Genomic DNA, 20,962 nt, shown 5'->3' with positions numbered 1-20,962 from the left:
TAAAGATTTATTTTATTTATTATATGTAAGTACACTGTAGCTGTCTTCAGACACTCCAGAAGAGGGAGTAAGATCTCATTAAGGATGGTTGTGAGTCACCATGTGGTTGCTGGGATTTGAACTCTGCACCTTTGGAAGAGCAGTCGGGTGCTCTTACCCGCTGAGCCATCTCACCAGCCCCTCAGCTCAAGTCTTAACAGACTTTTCACAACACCCATTTTGGACACGTCTCTATCACCAGTGCCTCAAAACACTGCGTGGCCCTGCCTTCCATCGCTGGAGTTGGGCATGGAGCACATCACTCAGGAGACCCCAACAGCAGAGTGCCTGTTGTCACAACTTCAGAAAGCTCGGAGTACCAGAGAGCCACCATGGGGCCTCCAAGAGTGGTTCTGGGGGGTTCTGAAGAGTGGGCTGGAGCTCCTTGCTGAGCTGACCATGTTCCCTCACCCTGGTGAGGGCGACAGTGACAGCTTGGCGGGCTGCCACAGACCCAGGTTCTGTCTTCAGGCAGGTTGTTTGCTTTTGGCTTTAGTTGTTAGTACTTGCCGTTTGTTATGTGTCCGTATGTGGGCATGCACACGTGAGTGGTTCCTCTGGAGACCAGAGATGTCAGATTCCCCAGGAGCTGGAGTCACCCAACATGAATGTCAGGAACAGAACCAAGATCCTCTGCAGGCTTGTGTGCACCCTTAACCACTGACCTGTCTCTTGGCCCCTGGCTTTAATATTTAATGAGGAATTGCCTTGAAATAAAAATACATCTCTGCCCTCAGTAATGAGCTATGGAATGTGATCCTTCTCTTTCCCTTCAGGAAATCCAAGGGCTCGGGGACCCTAACAACCTCGGGACAGAACACTGGGATGATGATCAAGGGTAGGCTTTGGGTGGCCCATTTAGTGTCATGTTGTCTTAGGGGTTTATTGCCGTAAAGAGACACCATGACCAAGGCAACTCTTATAAAAGGAAACATTTAATTGGGGCTGGCTTACAGGTTCAGTTTAGTCCATTACCACCTTGGTAGGAGACATGACGTGTGTGCAGCCATTGCGCTGGAGGAGCTGAGAGTTCTACATCCTGATCTGCAGGCAACAGGAGATTGTGTACCACACTGAGTGGAGCTTGAGCATAGAGACCTCAAAGCCCGCCTCCACGGTGACGCACTTCCTCCAAATTGACCACAGCTCCTAATAGTGCCACTGGGCCAGGCATTCAAACACCTGAGCCTTTGGTGGCCAGACCAAAGCCACCAGACCTGCCAACAGGTGACTGCATCTTCCCTTGTCTTGGACACCCTAGTCCAGGTGAGCACCTCGTGTGCCTGCTGACCTGACCTGTGGTTATTTCCTGTTGCAGGTCTTCTTGCAGTCCTCCATATCAGAGAAACGGAAAGCACCTAAGCCAGTTTTTTAAAACAATATTCTACTGAGAATTTAATGCGATATATTTTGATCACATTCATCCCTGAATCCTCCCCTAACCCCAGATCTACTCCCACACCAGGTAGCTTCCCAATTTGCGTTGCCTTTATTCTCCCGAGTTTGTAGTTATCCACTGGAGTGTGGTCAGCTTACAAGGAGCCACACCCTTTAAAAGCCAGTGTCCTTATCTTCATTGTTAAAAGGTTTCAAGCACTTTAACCGGGATCTGACACTCATGCTCCTTTCTAACCTCACAAGTGGGAGTCGCTTCCCTTTAAGTGGGTCAGTGAATCCATGTCAGACCGTACCAGCAAACCAAGCACTTGGTCCACCTGGGGACAGACTGGAGTGAGGCATTGTGCACAAGCCAGGTGTGCTGGCGCAAGCTTAAATCTAGAATTCATTGTACTGCAAGTTCAAAGCCAGCCTGGGCTGCAAAACCAGTAAAGGTTTTCGCTTTATAGGAGCTTTATGCAAACAGCTTCTGTAAGTAGCCAGTGTGACAGCCAAAGCTGTCATTTCTGTAGATAGCTAACCCATCTGCCAACAGCTGGCCCCCAACAGGAGACACCTCCTTGGCTGGGTCTGGCAGAATAGCTGGAAGCAACTGCAAGTGAGAAAAGCCACTAGGGAAAGCAACTGCCCAGAACCAGACTGCTGCTTCCAGGAGGTGGATGTCACCTCTCCATCTGAGCACATAGTGGGAGCTTGTCTGCCAGGGGAGGATAAGCCGGACGCTGGCAGAAACAGGCTGAGGCCGGTGAATCTCTGGGTGGACGGGACTGCAGCCAGGTGCCATCCTCTGGGATGCCTTTGCGCAGGGGAGCCTGCATCATGAGGCACAGTCTGCTAGAACCCACACAGGAAACAATACCTTTGTGCCAAGACAGCTGAGCACCCAGCCGTTAACCAGACAGCCTGCCGGAGGAGCTAATCCAGGGGGGACACCCCCGCCTCCTTTAGATAAAACACTCAAGTTCACAAGCAGCAAACTGAAGATTGAAATGGAACATGCAAAACCGGGCTGAGGGCCGTGCTGTGATGCGTTGTGCTCGAAGCATCTTGCTTTCCATCCCCAGCACCCCCTACAGCTACCATAACCAAGATGGACACAGTGTGAGAGCCACCAAGCCATTGGGAGTAGAGGGGTGTTTCACCCAGCCCCATAACCCTTTGGACAAAGATGACCCTCATTCTCTCATGAAGAAAGAGGTGGACACATTCCCAGCTCTCCATCATCTCCTGTAGCTTCAGTCAGATCCCCTCTGAGAGGGAGAAAGGGCAGAGCTGACGTGAGCAGACACCATGCTCTTGCCTGACCCATTCTGCCCCATGCTGAAGTTAGGCCATTGGATGTCCAAGTGTACCGGGTGACATTTGAGGTCACGTGTGCCTCATTGGCTTCTTAGTCCTCTCAGGAGGGTTCCTGGACTCCTGTAAACCCAGGAGGTCTGAAGAGAGAGCCTGGCCTGTCAGGGACCCCTGAGCTGTCCTCTGCCCACCCCCCAGAGGCTATGTGAGGAAGTGCCACAGCACAGTAGGTGGTTGTGAGTCAGGGAGCCTGCTGGACACAGGGGTCAAGTCCAGCAGCGTGGGAGAACAGCGTGGTGTCACCGTGCTTCCGGGAAGCACACCTGAAGGACTCAGGTACGTGGTCTTGTGTGACATAATGGCTCATCACAAAAACTACCCGGGAAGGAAATATTTGAAGGACTCAAGTTCTTGGTTTCCTGTACAAATCTCTGTCGGCTACTCCTCCCCCTTCCTGCCCTCCCCTCTCCCCGTGCTCCTCCCTTCCCTCTCCCCTCCTCCCTTCCCTCTCCCCGTGCTCCTCCCTTCATCTCCCCTCCTCCCTTCCCTCTCCCCGTGCTCCTCCCTTCATCTCCCCTCCTCCCTTCCCTCTCCCCGTGCTCCTCCCTTCCCTCTCCCCGTTATCCTCCCTTCCATCTCCCTTCCCTCTCCCCGTGCTCCTCCCCTCTCCCTGTGCTCCTCCCTTCCCTCCCCCCTCCTCCCTTCCCTCTCCCTGTGCTCCTCCCCTCTCCCTATGCTCCTCCCTTCCCTCCCCCCTCCTCCCCCTCCTCCTCTTGTTGCTTCTCTGCATTTATTTATTATTTATTTGCATGTGCATGTGCACACACATGCCACAGTACCTGTGTGAAGGGCAGAGGACAAAAGCTGGTTCTCCTACCTTCTTGGAGGTGGAACTTGGGTTTTCGGGCTCAGTGGCAGACACCTTTACCCCCTTGAGGCCACCCCTATAACCATTTTCTGTGACAGTAGGGGAGGCATCCATGGACCTACCTAAACACCCAGAAATATCTAATGCACCCCGAGGCACATGAGCCAGGGCTGGCGTTTGAGCAGCCTGTGATGCACTGAAGATGGTCCCCAGGTGCTGTCAAGATAGGAGCATTATGTGGAGTATATGGGGATGGCTGAGGCAAATTTTAGCTGTGTAGTAATTTCTAAACTAAAAAGTTGGAAAGCCCTGTAAATGGAAGTATGCTACTGTGATGGTTTGTATATGCTTGGCCCAAGGAGTGGCACTATTAGAAGGTGTGGCCCTGTTGGATTAGGTGTGTCACTGTGGGCGTGGGCTCTAAGACTCTCATCCTAGCTGCCTGGAAGCCAGTATTCTGCTAGCAGCCTTCAGATGAAGATGTAGAACTCTCAGCTCCTCCTGCATCATGCCTGCCTGGATGCTGCCATGTTCCTGCATTGAGGATAATGGACTGAACCTCTGAACCTGTAAGCCAGCCCCAATTAAATCTTGTCCTTATAAGAGTTGTCTTGTTCATGGTGTCTGTTCACAGCAGTAAAACCCTAACTAGGACAGCTACACTTATAAGCGCTACGTGGCTCAGACTAACAAAAAACGTTGGTGCTGATTTTTGAGCATTTCAAGTCCAAAGGGGACAGAGGCAGACTTGGAGGGTGAATGTGGGACACTTTCTCACATGTGAAGGGACTGGGAAGGGAATCTGCATGAGGGGACAGCGTAGGTAATGAGAAAATATAATCAGAGCCTTATATACAAGTATAAAAATGTCACGCAAAGCCCATGGCATGTGTAATTAATGTGAGCTGATAATAAAATGTCTAATATGGGAAATACATATAAAAAAGTAACCCAGAATAAAAAACAAATCAGAAATAAACATAATTCACATTGGCACAGTGAATGTATTCCCAAGTGCCATGCATATGAAATGGGAAAAAATGGAATGACTTTTAACAAGTGTCCACGGAACACAGGAATCAAAACAACCCGGTGAGGAGAGGGTGAGCATACAGCCAAACAAATTAATACAGCTCAGATCATTACAACCTCGAGTATCCAGGAAATGTGAAGATTTACAATGTGGGCCAGCAAAATGGCTGGGGAGGTGACGGTGCTTGCTGGCAAACTGAGCTTCACCCCAGGCCCCACGTGATAGGAGAAAACTACCTCCCACAGCTGTCCTCCAACCCGCATGTGCACTGTGGTGTGCGCACGTACACATACACAAATAAGTCAAACGTAGTGAAAGATTAAGAGTTGAAGTGGTGAGTAGGAGGGAAGGAGCGAGTCCTGTCTGGAACTAGCTAAAAGTACCAACACTGTCACTTTAGGGTCACTGGGCTGCAGTCTTCCCCACGGGGCTCGGGTGTTAGCAGGCAGCCTCTGCATTCAGTTGTGGGTCCTAACCTTGAACCTGGGGTCTTAGATCAGGGCTCTGACTGTGATTTCCTCTACCAGTAGGGGGCAGCAGTACCACCATCACGGTCCAAAAGGCCACTGGCGGAACTGTTTCTAGGATGTACTTTCAGCAGACTAATACCAAGGGAGTTCGAGCCTCCTATATGGGCCTCAATCCGGAAGTTAGAGGGAGTCACTATCTGCCAAGCTAACGCATCACAGCCAGTCCCCAGTGGCTGGGGCATGAGCGGTTTTGAGGTCCTCTATTCGTTCACCTTCTCTGAGGCAGGCGACTCTCAGATGACCACCACTTGGTCTGCCGCTGTTGTACAGACAGGGTTGGACCGACAGGCTGAAACATCTGCAGACAATCCAGAGAATCCCTTTGACATTCAGCTAGGGGAGAAAAGGGTGGTTTCCAATTAAACAAGAAAACACTGTGTTCCCAACACCTAGCACGCTCAGTTTACACTTGTCGAAAGAGCTATTTTCAACTTATTTAGACATAGCCTTTTATCGGATTTCTCTTTTGCGTGCTTAACTAGAAAAATAAGACAGAAGCAATTAGCTCTGACTTCTTTGTTTCTTTGGGAGCAGAACCTGTCTCCCAAATCTCTGTGGTGAGCTGGCGTACCCACAGTCAAACTCACGTGGCCTCAGGGCAGGGTGAGTCCCTACTGCTGTCCCTGCAGGGGCAGCCACCTGGATTGGACTTAGGCCCATCAGGGGCATAGCTAGGCATCCTGACTCCAAAGGGTGCGCCGTGTGAAGGTGGTCCCACCACACAACACTGAATCTGCACCACAGCAAAGGTAGGTGTGTGTGTGTGTGTGTGTGCACGCGCACGCACGCGTGCACGTGTGTTTGCCTGTGGGCATGTGCATGCATGTGTGTGTGTGTGTGTGTGTGTGTGTGTGTGTGTGTGTGTGTGTGCGCGCGCGCGCGTGAGAGCAGATAGGAAGACATTCACACGTGGCCAAACTCCATCTGCAGGGTTACTCGTATTCCCTGCTTCTTGTATTTTCTCCTTTTCTATTTGGGCCTTAATCTTTTGGAGTAAGAAAGGGTTATTAAAGACAACACTACGTGGCTGGAGAGAGGGCTCAGCAGTTCTGTTCCCAACACCCACGTGGCATCTCACAAACACCCATGATCACCAATCCAGGGGATGCTCTTTGGCTTCCATGGGCTGCTGCATGCACACGGTGCACAAAAACTCACCCAGTTCACACATATGTGCAAATAAAAGAGTTTTTAAGAAAGGAAACAAAAACTTTCTTAGACTCAAAGTGAGATTTTACTTACTAAAGCTAAGTGGTGACCTTCACATTACATGGGGAAGATGAAGGGCCACTTGCAGGTGAGACCTAAGGAAGAACATGTTGGGGGTGGGAGAGGACATGTGCTCTCAAGGTTAAGGTGGGAGCAAGATAGCTGGTATTAGTCAGTATGGGGGAAACTGGAGGCCAGAGCAGCCTGGCTTTATGCTGGAGCAGCAGACTTCTGTTGAGTCAGCCACATAAGGATACATGCCAGTAAGTGGTGAGGAGGCTTGGGGACACTGACCGGAGAAAATGGTCTTCGATCTTGTGGTTTGAATATGGACCATCATTCGCCCACAGCTGGTGTGTTTGAATGCCTGGTCTCCATGTAGAGGTGCTGTTTCGGGGTGTTGTGAGGAATGACTGGTGAAGGCAGGTCACTTGGGCTGGCCTGTCAGGGTTGTAGATTGGCTCCACTCTTGCTTCAGCCTCAGTGCCCTAGTCCACCAGTGTGAATGGGCTTGGCAGATCCTCCAGTGGCCGTGAGTTCTGACAAGCTTTTTCTACCACAGCAAAGGGAAACCACCAGAATCAACCCTTGCTCCCCACAGTGTTTCCAGGAGTCATTTGTCACAGCAAAAGTAGCCAGCTGGGCATGGTGCAAGCCTGTGTCTTTAATCCGCACAATCACGCGGCTTAAGACAGACAGGTGGATCTCTGTGAGTCTGACGCCAACCCAACATACATAGTGGGTTCCAGGTCATCCAAGGTTACTAAGCGAGACCCTGTCTCAAAACAACCAAACAGAACCTCGGCTCCTCACTTCACAGGTCTCAAAAATCAATTCCATTTAGGTTAAAGAGATCAATGTAATGCACTATAAATACGTACAAGTAATGTAAAGACTATTTCTACAGCTTCCCATTGGGTGGGTCTGAAGACAGGCACACATCATAGAAAAACTGAAATATTTCTAGTATACTAGAATTAAGAATGACTACTAGCCCAGTGGTAATACATGCCTTTATTCCCTATACTGGGGAGGCAGAAGCAGGCAGAAGTCTGTGGGTTTGAGGCCAGCCTAGTCTACAGAGCAAGTTCCAGGACAGCCAGGGCTACACAGAGAAACCCTGTCTCAAAGGAATGAATGAACGAATGGTTACTCGATCAAATGACATTTTCAAGAGATTGACAGGCCAGCAAGTAGGGAGAGACTGGCAGCTCACTCGCCCAGAAAAGATTGTTTAGAAAATGTGAAGAATTGATGAAAATCAACAAAATAAGCTGAAAGTGGCCAACAATCACTGTCAGGCAGGTGTCAGAAGAGGTGGGCAGATGTGCCTAAGTTACAATGGTTTCAACTGGGTTAATAGTCACAGAACATCAAGGTTTTATACCTGAGAACCAAGTGGAGGCCATAAGCTGCTGGAATATACTATGGAAATGTCTTAGTCAGGGTCTTACTGCTGTAAAGAGATACCATGACCAAAGCTACTCTTAGAAGGACAACATTTAACTGGGGCTGGCTTACAGGTTCAGAGGTTCAGTCCATCATCATCAAGGCAAGAACATGGCATCATCCAGGCAGGCATGGTGCAAGAGGAGCTGAGAGTTCTGTATCTTCATCTGAAGGCTGCTAGCAGAATACTGGCTTTAGGCAGCTAGGATGAGGGTCTTAAAGCCCAAACCCACAGTGACATACTTACTCCAACAGGGCCACACCTTGTAATAGTGTCACTCCCTGGGCTGAGCATGTACAAACCATCACAGGCAATAGAGACCCTTTATTTTCTATTCCAGGGAGGGTGGCACTGCCATAGCCACTGTGAACAGATTAGGTTCCTTCAGACACGGGCTTCTCCTACAGCCCAGAAGCTCCTCTTTTTTGTACATTTGAGAAATCCTGGTCTACAGAAGCAGGCGCATAGAAAAGGATGTCCACACCAGAAGGCTAATTACTGTGAGAAGCCATGGGCCCTGCAGGCTCCTCTTTGCAGGGATGGTGGTACAGCACTGTAGTGTTGTACCCTGCTCGGGTCACTAGTTGGTGTCGGTGAGGACCAGAATGAGTCTCTGTCAGTAGCCGGGATGTACCTTGAGCAAAAAACGACAGGAAGAAGATGCACAGCATGAGGTGCTGTTTGTCTAAGCATCCGGGACAACAAAACCTAACAATAAATGTGTATACTGTCACACATGACAGCCAAAGGTCCGAGGAGAGGGAGGGACAGCTCACATAGCAAGGGCAGCCACTGTCAGTTCTGGGACCGATGGGGACTGGGGTGGCCCTGCGAGTGGGCTGTTGAATCAGTCCTTTTCACTAGACCGTGTATAGATCCCGAATATTCTTTCATACGCATAATCTCATTTCGCAGCCTAAAAAGACAGCCCTCAGTAAGAGATGTGAAGTGTCCTTTCCTACTGATCCTTGGAGACCCTTCACAAGCCCTTGAGGAGGTCGGGGAGGGCTGCTGCAGTATGTTCAAGGCTTTGATTCTGGTGTTCTGGTGTTGTTGGATATACACACACACACATACATACATACATACATACATACATACACATACATACATACATACACACACACATACATACATACATACATATCTACATACATACATACATACACACACACACACACACACACACAATTTATCCTCCATGAGCCTATGACCTCCACTTGTCAAAATGGACCAATGACCCTGGTTTCTCAGGGTGCACCAATGTGTAGAAGCCGGCAGGGCAAGCTGGGGGCCTTTGGTGTAGAAGTAGCTTCAGCCCCTGGCAGGTACTTCTGTGGACCCCTGAAGTGTTGGGGTGCCTCTCCCCATGGCAACAGGGGGTGCATTATAGAAGGCCCCTGCAGCCTTCCCCTAGCACAGCATCAAGAAGCCCCAGCCACTGAAGGTTAAAGCGTGCAAACTGGCCTCTAGGAAGGCCTGGCCTCGAGGAAGGGCAAACACCTTGACTAAAGTTCCTGCCTTAGGTCAGCTCTCAGACTGGCTGATGTCCTCCTGAGCCACACACGGGAACTCTGTGCTATCCACCAGGGACCGCCTACCTGACTGTTCCGTGGCAAGCAAAGAACAAGATCTAAAGACCTTTATGTTTGAAAGTGCCGTGGTGAAACCCATTCCTTCGAATGCTAGCTAAAAAAATGATAATAATAGGAACAAAAACCCCACTCTTCCGTGAGCGAAAATAGAGTGTACTGATAGTTGTTTTCCGGGATTGGGGTGCTGAATATTCAAACTGTGAGTCCGTGCGAAGGAGGCCCTGAACTCTGCCCCAAGGGCCACACATTCCCAACTATGCCTGAGTCTTCAGCTTCCTGCCCTGGATCAGGGGAAGCCAAAGCTAGGTGCCCAGGGACCCCCACAGCCCCTCACTCAGGCTTGTCAATGATCACAGAGAAGAAAAGATGGGCAGAGCTGGATGAGGAGAGAGCTGGCCACCAATGAGTGGACAGTGGGGACCCCATCCCCCAGAGTGTTCCTTGGATGCATGAAGCAAAACCTGAGGGTCACCATAAACCCATCCTCAGTTAGAAGCAGCGTGGAAACTGTGTGGGTGCTGAGCAAGAGAGATAAACTGACTGGGCAAAGAAACAGTAACAGCTGCCTCCTGCTGTGACATCAGCTGCTGTGGACCTAAGGCATGGACCGCCACCACTTAAGAGGTTCCACAAAAAGAAATACATGAACCAGAACCAGGATGTGGGTGGGAAAACAGGCTGGAGACCCAGGGAGCTCAGATGCTGCAGTTCATGCCACCTGTTAGAGTCGCCCCGCACAGGAGAGAGGTCAGCCTTGGAAATATGCAGAGCTGCCACCGACGGGGCAGCAAAAGTGGCAGCCACATGCACTGCTGGGGCTTGAGTGAGATGCCTTCCTAAGTCTCAGACATTTGGGCCCTTGCTCCCTGCGGTAGTTTGGATAATGGCTCCCATAGGATCACGTACTTGAATGTTTGGTTAACAGTTGGTGGGCCTGCTTGGGAAGGATTAGGGGGTGTGGCCTTGTTGGAGGAGGTGTCACTGGGGGTGGGCTTTGTGGTTTCAAAGGCCCACACCATTCCCTTATAGTGCTCTCTGTCTGTGTCTCGGTGTCTCTGTTTCTCTGTCTGTCTGTCTCTCCCCCAGATCTCTCTGCTCTCTATCTATGTCTCTGCCTCTCTCTGTGTCTCTTTCTCTCTGTATCTTCATCTTTGTCTGTGCCTGCCTCTCTCTGACTCTCTGTCTCTCTGTCTCTCTTTGTCTCTCTCTCTCTTTGTCTCTTTCTCTCTTTGTCTCTCTTTGTCTTTCTCTCTCTCTCTCTCTCTCTCTCTCTCTCTCTCCCTCCTTCTTGATGATTAGATATAAGCTCTTGGCACCCCACCTCCTGTCTGCTACAATTAAATGTTTTCTCATGGTGTCTCTTCCCAGCAATAGAAAGATAAACAAGACGGCTCCCGGTGTGGCTGTTTGGGGATGATTAGGAAGTGTGGCCTTGCTAGAAGACAATATGTCACTAAGGTGGGCTTTTAGGTTTCCGGTCATTTGAAGATGTCTTTCTTGGGTTTTCTGAGCTCTCAACTGCCTGCTGATGTCTCTACTCCACCATCATGGATTCTAACTCTCTGAAAGCGGAAGTCCACAATACACTCTCTAAGTTGCCTTGGCTAGCTACGGTGTTATATCACAGCCGAGAAAAGTAACTAAGCTGCATGGTAGGGATGAAGTCTGGCTTGCTGCCTGCAAACGGTCTGTGTGTGTGGTGTGCATGGGTGTGTGTCTGTGTTCGTGCAGGCCAGAGGGTGACACTGAGTGTCTTCCTTTAGCACGTTTTTCCTTCTCTTCTTTCTCAAGGCAGGGTTTCTCATTTGAACTTGAAGCCTGACAGTTTGGCTAATCTGGCTAGCTTGTGTGTTCAGGAATCCTGTCTCCATCTCCGGAGCCCTGGATTACAGCAGGGCTGCCATGCTGCCTGGAACGTGCGTGACTGCTAGAGGTCCGAACCCACCTCAGGCCTAAGGAAGTCACTAGGCAAACCAGGAATGGTGACCCCAGGAAGCCAGCTGTCTCCACATCCTCAGAACTTGCTTCTGTGAAGGGCAGGATCTGGAAACAGGTCCCTGCTGAGCTCTGCCAGCGTGTGGCTGTGAGCCGCCTCACGACTGAGGCCTGCCTGGCGACTGCAGTTCTGTGGGAGACTTGTGCCAGCACCGTAAGCCAGAACTGGAGCGTCTGGATGGTGAGGGGCCTCACCTGGGAAGATAGAGCAGGTTCAGGGCACCTATGTGCAGACACCCATATATATGTCTGACATATGGTATAGAATTTAACGTGTAACAGGCCTTAGTCTCAAACCCAAACTCAATAGAGCCAGAAGAGCTCTGAGCGCCAAGGATGTGCAGATTCAACTGTCCTGCCGTGTCAGGCCACCATAGCTCTCCTGCAGCGGCTGCCGTGTGTATGACCTGTTTGAGCAACTGGGTGAAGACAGGCAGGATAGAGTTTGTAGGCATAGCCACCCACTCAGGTCCAGCGGTGGGACATCCTAACCCTGGGGATGAGGACCTCTGCCCTGGCATCACCGTCAAAAGGGCCCCAGCAGAAGGCCTCCCTGCAACGTCTGTGGCAGCCTGAGACCAGTGGCCCTGCTTCCTAGCACCTGTCCTGTTAGTATTTTGGTCATCTGGCTCTTGCACACCCACACCCCGGGGATGGTTTCCAGGGGTAACCCCAGGTGCGTGGTGGCGATACCTCTGATCCAGGGAAAGCACTTGAACTTGTCACCTGCCATGGGTCTGTTCTGTACAAACTGGTAGTCAGTGCCAAGTGTGGAACCCTTGTTCCCAAGCAGAATGTCCTAGACATGTGTGTAGAAATCAGATAATTACCATGAGGGGCTGTCTTACTTAGGGTTTTACAGACATGACCAAGGCAACTCTTATAAGGACAACATTTAATTAGGGCTGGCTTACAGGTTCAGAGATTCAGTCCATTATCATCAAGGTTGGAGCATGGCAGCATCCAGGCAGGCACGGTACAGGAGGAGCTGAGAGTTCTACATCTTCTTCTGAGTTAGTTAGGATGAGGGTCTTAAAGCCCATGCCCACAGTGACACACCTAATCCAACAGGGTCACACCTTCTAATAGTGCCAATCCCTGGGCGAGCATATACAAGCCACCACAGGGGCCACTTCTCTCCTTGCCCCTTGTTGGGGAAGGGTCTGAGTTGTTTCTACCACACTCCAGGCTGGCCGTCCCAGGAGAGTCTGTCCACTCTCCTGTCCCATCTCTGTAGGAGTGCTGAGATCCTGGGCCTCTGGGACTATGCACCTGAGTGTTTATGAGGGTCCAGGGGACTGAGCTCAGATTGTCAAGCTTGTGACGCAAGGCCGTTTACTTGCTCCTGGCCTGTCCTTACACTCGGATAGAACACTCACAGTTGTGACAATCAAAGATGCCTCTCATGGCTGGAGAGTGGTTTAAAGTGGCTCTCAGAGTGGACCCAAGTTCTGTTTCCTGTGTTGTGTGGTGGTTTCTAAGTCTGTAACTCCAGTTCCAGGGCATCCATGTCTTCTTCAGCCTCTTTGGGCTCCTGCACACATACGGTCTCCACCAACCCAGGCAAGCACACACACACACACATACACATAGCAATAATTAATTAATTTGGAAACTGTTGCCAGAAACTGCCAGACATCCTCCTAAGTGACAAGTTGCCCTCCCATGAGAACCATCCAAATGGAGATTGTCCTGGACACTGTGAATGTCTTGTTATGAAAAAAGCTGGAACTCTGTTTTATTTTCCTGAAAAGTGACGGTTTTTCCACTTTCCATTTTAACCTTGTTGAAATCAAGCCGCACACTCAGTGTCTGTGTACCCCACGCATGCCAGCTGCCTTTGGAGGTCAGAAGAGGACATTGGATCTTCTGGAACTGGAGTTACAGACAGTTGTGGGCCACCACATGGGTGCTAGAAATTGAACCCCGTCCTCCGGAAGAGTAGCCAGTGCTCTTAAGCACCAAGTCTTCTGTCCTTCCACCACCCCCACCCCCCGCCCCAGCACCCCTGTTCTCATCTGAGTTGTTTGGCATCATTCCAAGAATGTTCAGTTCAAAGGTCAGCTATATCTGGGTGGTTTCTGCATAGAGCCTGGTCCTTCCCAGGCACAATGTGTCTTTCTTGACCCACCCCACCCCCAGCTCCCCGCCCCCTGCAGTGTCCAGAGCTCTTTGCAACTGAGCCACAGTATTGGTTTACCTTTTCTCATTGTGACCACTCAGCAAAAGGCAACATTTGTTTCAGCAAGGACACTGGGTCCTTTCTGATGGGAGCAGTGGTGTCTGCTATGCGGACCAGAGAGAAATGCATGTTCCTGCTTAGCTCCCCTCTCACTCAGTCTGGAACCCCAGCCCACGGGTGATGCTGCCCGCCCATGGTCAGGGCGAGTCTTCTCTCAGTTAAGCTTCTTTGAAGACGCCCTCCGTGTCTTCTGCGTGAATCTGAAGCTGGTCAAACTGATCGTGAGGCATGGCGTGTCCTAGTCAGTTTGATAAGGATTGTGTCACTTCAAACCAGGGCAGGCTACCGTGCCTGGCCACAGCATGTCTCCCTCCAACATCTCCTGTGCCCCCAAGTTTCCTCCGTGCCCCCTCCAGTGAGCTTAAGAAACAAGAACGTCAGCCCAGGAGTGGGCTCCTCCCCTCGGCCCTGGGGCACTCCGCTGAGGTGCCCGTGGCAAGCCTGCACAAGTTCCTTCCCTGGAAACGTCTCTATATACCAGGAGCCACGCGCTTGGGTGACTTCCAACCGGAAACCCCAGGTGCTTTCCTGGTCAGCACCGATACTTAGTTGCTTATTTGCAGAACTCTGTCTCTTGTTTCCCTCTGATTAGACCCCAGTTCGCCAGTCACCACTGCTGTCCCGGTTTCTCACAAAGCCCCCGTGGCTTGGACCTTACGGCACAGTTGTGTCTTGGAAAGAACATCATGACTTTTGCCTGAAAGTAATTTTTTATGTGGTGAAATTCAAGCTTGTCCTTGGCACGACTTCCTTTGGTCATGGTTTAATACAGAACACGTTGGAAATCCCCAGAGTGTAAGATTTTACTTGTTTTTCTAATTCTCCTGTGAGTGTGGAGTGTTGTGTGTGGTGCATCCGAGGGTGAGCATGGAGCCCTGGAGAGGGAAGTGTCCTCTCACTCCTTAGATATTTTCCTTTGAAGCAAGATCTCTCCCTAAACTCAGAGCTTGCATTTATTTAGCTAGGCTGGCCAGCAAGTGGTCTTTCTGTCTCTGTTGCCCACAGCACTGGAGTTACAAACATTCGTATTATTTTTTTTTTTAAGATTCTTTATTTTATGTATATGAGTACACTGTTGCTATCTTCAGGCACACCAGAAGAGGACACCAGATTCCATTACAGATGGTTGTGAGCCACCCTGTGGTTGCTGGGAATTGAACTCAGGACCTCTGAAGAGCAGTCAGTGCTCTTAACCGCTGAGCCACCTCTCCAGCCCTGAAGTGACAGGCATGCATAAAACCATATCCAGGGGCTGGAGAGATGGCTCAGCGGTTAAGAACGCCGACTGCTCTTCCAAAGGTCGTTGAGTTCAAATCCCAGCAACCACATGGTGGCTCACAACCATCCATAATGAGATCTGACATTCTCTTCAGGTGTGTCTGAAGACAGCTACAGTGTACTTAGATATAATAATCAATAAATCTTAAAAAAAAAAATCCAACTTGTTACTTGGGTGCTGTGAGTTGAACTCAGGTCCTCATAGTTGGTGCACTTAACCCCTGAGCCATCTCTCCAGCCTCAGGGTGACAGGTTGTATTTGAGCTTTGAATGCTTGCGTGAAGGGGGCTTCTTAGTAATAAGCCATCAAGAGAGGTGACGAGCTACTGGCACACCCTGACCCAGCAAGCCCCCCTCTCTCAGCCCTGTCGCCCCTTTCCAGGGATCCTGTGTCTTCAGCATTGACTCTAGCAGCCTGGCAAGCTGGAGGTTGGCTGGTCATCCGAGTGGTTCATAGGTTTGTGGTCGGAGCCGAAGAGCACTTGGCTGTCCTGAGTGCGAGGGAACACAGCCTTCCCCACTCAGCCACAAGTACACAGCCTGTCTATACACCCCGCCCTTGCCTGGGGACCCCCCCCCAGGTGCTGCACTAAGTCCTTCCAGTCTGAATGAGGCAACTCTCCACTTTTTCACAAGCCTCGTGTGTTCTTGGGGACCACACCCCATGTGAGTTGAGGATGACCTTCAGTTTATGACCCCCCTGCATGCTGGGGTCACGGGTGTGCCCCATCACACCTGATCCATGCAGTGCTGGGTACGGTGCTACAGGACGAGCTGCTCACTGTGTTCCCAGTAGTCCATGTTCCCAAGATTCGTACCCCGGGGGAGGCGGGTAGAAATGGTTCCCCTGTCTCAGGCTGACACGGGGCAGCTTGTTCCGCCGCCATCCTTGGCAGTTTTAAGTTTATAAATCCCTTCCATCTGTGCCCAGTGGGCACTGGGCACATGATGCCATTAACATCTGGACGGCTACAGAGGATCTTACCAGCTCCAAATGGGGGTAGGTCCAGTTCAGCACAGCCCATGAAACCCCAGGACAGTCTCCTCTCTGAGTCACAGTGATGTGGAGAGAAGAGGCGAGGCACGGAATCCGGTTTTCAGCCTGGCACATCCTTTGTTTTCAAACCAACACTCTCTTTCGTAACTTTTCACATTCTCAGGGTTCCTGAACTGAAAACTGGACCTAACTATCTGCTGTACAGTTGCAACCTGCCACCCATCCTTGCGGGGCTGCAGACAACACTCACAGAGTCCACCGGACACCTAAGCTGAGAGCACTCCGCTCCTGGTCTTGAACACGGGTCTAAGCGGCTCGGATCACACACACTCACCAGCCGTCCTTTCACAAATGCATATTTAAATGCTACCTCTGCACGTGCACATGTGGTGCTCTTGGTTCAGTGCCTGCCTACCGTGCATGAAGTTCTTGCTTCAGTCCGTAGTGGAGAGCAAACCAGGCAGGCACTCAGCAGATAGGGGCAGGAAGGACAGGAACTCTAGATCATCCTCAGAAGCGTAGTAAGTTCAAAGCCAGCCTGAATCACTTGACTCTACGCCTCCAAGGCAAGACAAAGCATTCCAGGAACGTGAGTGTCCAGATGAAAGTCAAAATAGAGCAGTCCCTTTCCTCCATCTATCCAGGCTTTGAAGAGGCTGGGTTAGCCCCACTCTAATCTTGCCCTATACTCCTCCCCTCCTTCCTTAAGAACATGATTTGACCAGTCTGCCTGGTCTCTGTACTTCAGAATACAAGGCAAACCCGCAAGCCCACATTTCCTGCTAAGCCATCTCTCTAGCCCTTACTTAGTACCTACTTTTTAAAACATACAGCCAGGAGCACTTTGCTAATAGCTTAAGCTATTCTGGGCTGCAATAAAATTTTAGCCCATCTGTCTCCAGAAAGTTCCCTCAGATGTCTTTCCAAAAGATGTTGGTTCAGTGATTCTCCTTGTTACTTTAAAAAACAAAAGATCAAGCCGGGCATGGTGGCGTGCGCCTTTAATCCCAGCACTCGGGAGGCAGAGGCAGGCGGATCTCTGAGTTCGAGGCCAGCCTGGTCTACAAAGTGAGTTCCAGGAAAGCCAGGGCTATACAGATGAACCCTGTCTCAAAAAACCACACACACACACACACACACACACGCGCACACACACAAAACAACAACAACAACAACAAAAAACAAAACAAAACAAAAAAACAAGAGATCACCTTCCTCTTGGAAGTACAAGTTAACAGTTATTTTTCAATGTCTGCTGAGAAGTGTGCATTATCTGACGGTCGTTTGCCTCCCAAATGGTATGTGGAAAATCTTAAACAAATACATTTACCTTTTTTTTTTTTAAAAAAAAAAAAAGAGAAAACTATTTAGTTCATATTAGGCCCCAAGGCTCTTCTAACTGCCTTGCTGTAAGTTAACTAGGATAAATTTATGGACCAAAAAGGGCTTTATGTCCTGCCCATTCCAAGGGCTATTGGGAGCCTTCTCTACACACAGGTCTGGCTTTTCATCTCTAGGTCTCCAGAGTCACCCTGGAGTCTAAGGAGTCTGTGTGGCCCCTGGGCTGCGGTGTCTGTAGTTTACTCCAAATCTTGTCCTTCAGTCTTTCCTGGTGGTCACAGGTTTCCCAACAGACAAAGTCGCATTTTAAGAAATAAGCCGTTTACTGTCAAGTACATAGAGCTTTCCTCAGATACAGAGAGCTTTTTCAGAATATAGTTTTGGTCTGAGCATGACAGTACATGACTGTAATCTCAGCATTTGGAAGGGACAGGCAGGAGAATCTGGAACGGGCCAGCTCGGTCTACCTATTGAGACCTTGTTCCAATCATCATCATAGTCGTCATCCTCTTCTTCCTCCTCCTCCATAGTAATAATAATAATGATACATTTAAGACATATAGCAAATGCCAATAGCCACAATACATGGCTCTCTCAGGTATACACACTGGATCCGCAATGCACTGGCCTCACTTGTCCTAGATGGGGAGCAGGGCAGACACCCTTCCCATGGGATTCCTGCCAGAGCTGTGGACCCTCCATCCATCCCTGCAAAAGAGAGCTGTGCATCCCCCAAGGGAGAGGCACCCTAAGAACCATGGCTCAGAACCCTCCCGAAGGTCAAGGTTGTGATGGACAGGAAGATGGAGGGACTGTCCCTGATGGGAGAAGCCCAAAGAGACACGGCTGTAAAGGGTGCTCACACATAGTCCTGAGAGTAGCAAACTTAAAGCTTAAAAGTACAATTGTCCGGGCCGGCGAGAGGGCTCAGTGAGTGAAGGTGATTGCTGTCAAGTTGATTACCTGAGTTTAATCCCTAGGACCTACGTGGCAGCAGGAGAGACCTGACTCTGGCTAGTTGTCCTTTGACCTCCACACATACTCTATACCCCAACAATCAATCAATCAATCAATCAATCAATGTAATTAAAAAAAAAAAAAAAAGCCGGGTGTGGTGGCGCATGCCTTTAATCCCAGCACTCGGGAGGCAGAGGCAGGCGGATTTCTGAGTTCGAGGCCAGCCTGGTCTACAAAGTGAGTTCCAGGACAGCCAGGGCTATACAGAGAAACCCTGTCTCAAAAAAAACAAAAACAAAAAACAAAAAACAAACAAACAACAACAACAAAAAAAAAAAACACAAAGCAAAACTGTTGCTCTTAAAAGTACTTCTCAAAGAATCAAGGCCCAGGTAGAAATCAGTCACTGGGAAGCTCTGTCTGCGCTGACGAGCGTCTAATGTCAACTTGACACTGGCCACAGTCATTTGAGAAGACGGAAACTCAATCGAGAAAATGCCTCTGTAAGGCTGGATTATAGGCAGGTCTGTGGGGCGTTGTCTGAATAATTGATGTGGGAGGGGCAGTTCACTGTGGTTGGTGGCACCTCTGGGCAGGTGGCCCTGGGCGCTATAAGAAACCAAACCTAGCAAGCCATGAAGACTGAGTCAGTAACAGCGTTTCTCCATGCCTTCTTCTTCAGCTCCTGCTTCAGTTCCTGCCCTGACTTCCCTGGACGATGGACTAAACTTTCTTCCCCAAGCTGTGTTTGGTCATGATGTTTTATCACAACGATAGAAACCCTATCTAAGACACATCGAAAAATCAGCAGAGAGGGTTGTGTCCCGGGACTGCCTGGTTCCAAGGCTTGTGCTGTGGTTAACTTTAGGGAGGGGGTGTGGGCATGCTCAGCTCTCTAGAAGTTTACAAAGGCGCTTCTGTTGTCCTTTGATCCCAGCGGCATGCTCGCGCAGTGAGCTGAAAGTTCAACTCCTCAGTTCCTCTGGTGGCAGGCACGTGCTGTGGCTGTGCTACGTCTCCTCTTGCCACCTGCTACATTGTCTCTGTCTGGGCTGCTCAAGACACAACTGACTTGTCTTCCATCCTGGGACTGGACTGAAGCTGCTCCTGAGTTAGAAGTAGAATCATCACATACTGAGTTCTGACAACGTCCTGTGGCTTAGGGACCTAAATGGTAAGAGTGTCTCCATCTTCCCGTGTCTGGCTGGCTCTGCATCATTAAATGACACTTCCAAGTTCAGCAATGCCTTGGTAATGGGCGATGTTGATGGTCAGTCCGGTCTGCCACTCTGAATTTGGCAGGTTTTCTGTCAGCTTGACTAGTCACTGAGGTTTTAACTGCACAGTGGCTGTCGTGACACAGATGCAAGTTTTGCCTTGTTATTCTCTGGTTTGCTTGGGCCGGTTTCCATCTGACATTTGAGGCAGGTTTTCTTTCCTTCCTTCCTTTTTTCATTTCTTTTGGCTTATGATTTTTCAAGGCTCCATCCCTCATGGTGGGCTCTTGCTCCATTGTCCCTGGGCTTGTGGCACCTCAGCAACAGGAGTTATCGTCATTTGAGGCTGTTTACCTCATGGTAGACAGGAAGCAAGGGAGATAGGACGGGGCCAGAGGCAAGATATCCCTAAGGAGCCAAGTGTGATAGTGTCACCTTTAATCCCAGGAGTCAGAGGCAGGCAGATTTAAGGCTAGCCTGAGCTACATTGCAAGTTCCAGGCCAGCCTGGCTAGTGAGGCTGTTTCAAACAAACAACCCTAAGGTGTTGTGGGCTATTCGGCAGAGAAGACTGCCCGGACATGGGTTTAAGCCAATAGAAAGCCTTCATTAGCCAGCCGACAACTACACTGGGTGTTCTAGCAATCCAGATCCTGTGGGGAGGTTACTCTCTGCTAGGTAGCCACTACAGCTGTGCAGCGGCTTGCCTCTCCTCAAGCACCACGCCGCCAGACACAGATAGGGAAAGCGCAAGGCTGCCACCGCCACTGCCGCCATCTGGAAGGCTTTCTTCGTGACCAGGCCCTTTCCCAGATGCTGATGAAGCAGGGGTTACCCATGAAGCCCTTGTCAGCTCTGCTGAGGTAGAGGGGTCATGGAAGATATAAGAGCTTTTGAGCCAGCTCAGAACAGCTCATGCCTTGTACATGTGAAAAAGACCCACAGTGCCTTGGGCCTCCAGCCCCATAAATCAGCCCCTGCCTGCAAGAAAGTGCCAGCATCGCTTCTGTGTTTTATCACGGGGCTGCTTATTAAGATGTCAAGAAAGTACAGCCCTGCATGGAAACCCCTCAGGAAGGGCAGCGGAGAGCTCATGTGGAAGGAAGGGGAGGTGGGAGGGGAGAGGGAGTGTAGAGCTGCTGTTCCAGAGAGGCCATGGGGGATGGGCAGGAGGAGCACATGGTCAGCTTCCTGGTTGCCCAAGACCACTGTGCTGGGCGTGGGTTCGTCAGAAACCAGCAATGGTTTCTGATGAAGAAGCAAAGGTCACCTTCGAAAGCTCAGAGAATGGTACCAGTCAATCCCCGGGGTGGCTGCCCGACCCCCCAGCTGGCACGTACCCTCAGAGAGTCTCTGGTTGCCCTGCAAATGTCAGAAGGCCTGGTGGAAACGCCAGCTCCAGTGGAAAGAGAGAAACTATCACAGGCAGAAAGTAAAACTATCACACCCCGTCCCTCCAGGCACAGAGCAGGGCATGACCGAGGTTCGCAAACCCTGGAGAAGGAGGCGGCTGAGTTG

This window comes from Mus pahari, chromosome 19 (assembly GCF_900095145.1).
Source record: "Mus pahari chromosome 19, PAHARI_EIJ_v1.1, whole genome shotgun sequence".
In the NCBI taxonomy this organism is placed as follows: domain Eukaryota; kingdom Metazoa; phylum Chordata; class Mammalia; order Rodentia; family Muridae; genus Mus; species Mus pahari.
Note: the sequence above shows the minus strand (reverse complement) of the source record.